The sequence below is a fragment of the Phaethon lepturus genome, unplaced genomic scaffold, assembly GCF_000687285.1.
Source record: "Phaethon lepturus isolate BGI_N335 unplaced genomic scaffold, ASM68728v1 scaffold33886, whole genome shotgun sequence".
Lineage (NCBI taxonomy): Eukaryota > Metazoa > Chordata > Aves > Phaethontiformes > Phaethontidae > Phaethon > Phaethon lepturus.
The window spans coordinates 4,941-6,677 of record NW_010547438.1 but is presented as its reverse complement, the minus strand read 5'-3'; positions in this window follow the sequence as shown (position 1 = coordinate 6,677).

Genomic DNA, 1,737 nt, shown 5'->3' with positions numbered 1-1,737 from the left:
AGAAAAAAAGAAAAGAAATAAAAGAAGAAAAAAAAAATATTCAGGAGATTTTCTGCAAAGAAAAAGCACTGCAGTGTTTCAGCTCGTGGTTTCTGCCTCCTTGCAGACTCAGGGTGTTTCCAGCATCTCTGACGCTGCTTTATCTCGGCGGGCAGGAAGGGCTAGCAAGGCAGATGTGCCACGAAGAATACGCCCCGTCTGCCCCGGCACTGCCGCTGCACCACGGCCAGCCTGACCCAGCGCGTCTGTGCGCTCGCACGCAACACGCGTGTGAGTAAGGCGTCAGGCAGCGAGCGCCGGCGAGGCTGGGGTGATTCACGCGCAAACAGCACAGGAATTCACCAAAAATCGCGTGGGGGTCGCGAGTGCCGTAAAACACGGGTGCACTAGCGCGCGCGGGCAACGCGCGAGTGTCGCCCTGTGCTCGTGACGGTGCCGCAGGTGTGTGCAGCACGTCACGGGGCACCGGGGCTTGCAGCAAGTGTGTTCGCACCAGAGGGGATTTGTGCTATTTTTACCGACCACTTGCAGGCAGACCGCGATTTAATACTCCCACTGCGCTGCCGGCCCCCGGCAGTGCGCGGCTCTCCGGCGGCCAGGCATCCCCTCCCTCCTGCACGGCCCGAGGTAAGGCACTGCCCCGGGGGTCCCCCTCCCGCGAGCGGGTGTGCTAGCGGCGACACGGGCGCGAGCGTGAGACCACCGGTACTCGCACGTGGCAGAGCGGAGCCCTCGGCAGCAAATTTGTCAGAATTCCTGCCCCTGTCTGAGGTTGCTCAGATATTTTCTCTGCTCTTGGAGAGAGGATTGGTGAGACCACGGTGGGGGGAAGTACTGCTAGAATCCCCAGCCTGGCTTTGGAGCTGAGATTTGCTCGATTTTCCTGAAAACTGGCAAACAGGATCGTTTCGGGAAGCGTTTGCCCATGTGTCCTGGGCTGACTGCTGACGGTCACTGGTGTGCCCGGGGAGGTGAGGTCTGGGGGTGCGAGCAGTGTGTGTGGGGCATCGTGTTAGCTGGGCGCGTGTTCACGGTGTGTGTCCGGTCCCCTGGCATGGGGGAGGAAGTCAGGGTTCATTGGGGGTTCTTTCTTTTAAGGATTTCAGTGATTTAATGGTTTAATAAGCTTTCTAAGCTTTTCACAGCTGGGGGCATGCAAACAGTGCAGAATTAGCTTATCCAGATCCTCTTGTCCCCATCAGAGAGCAACGTCTCTTGCAGATGCTCCAGATCAGGCTGGAGCCCAAAAGTCCCTGCACGAGATTGCTGGGGATGTCTTACCGGCACAGCTGCGTCCCCGCTGTCCTCCGGGAAGCCAGTTTAGAAATATCTGGCCCTAAAAATTGATTGACCTTGGTAGAGGTCGTCAGCCTTAGATGTGGTGTGGGTCCCACCTTCTAGGGACGCCGGGCTTTGCTCCAATGGGGAAGGCGGGACGCTGAGAGGCTTCGCCCAGCCCTTGCTCACCTCCAGGGAGCCAAAGGCTTTTCTGCCTCCCCTGGAATAAATCGGGGGGGAGCAGCTGGGACCTGACCTGCTGAGTGCACCCGTGTCAGGCAAGAGGAGCCACCTCCCCAGCGTGTCCTCTGGGACATTTGTTGTATCACCAAAAACCTCCAAAAAGTCATGAAACCAGCAGCTTTGGCTGCATCCGACTGATGTGGCTTTTGGGAGGAAAAAAAAATCCTGTTCTTGGGGTAATTCAGGGATCTGGCAGGCTCTGGGGGAGAAGATTCC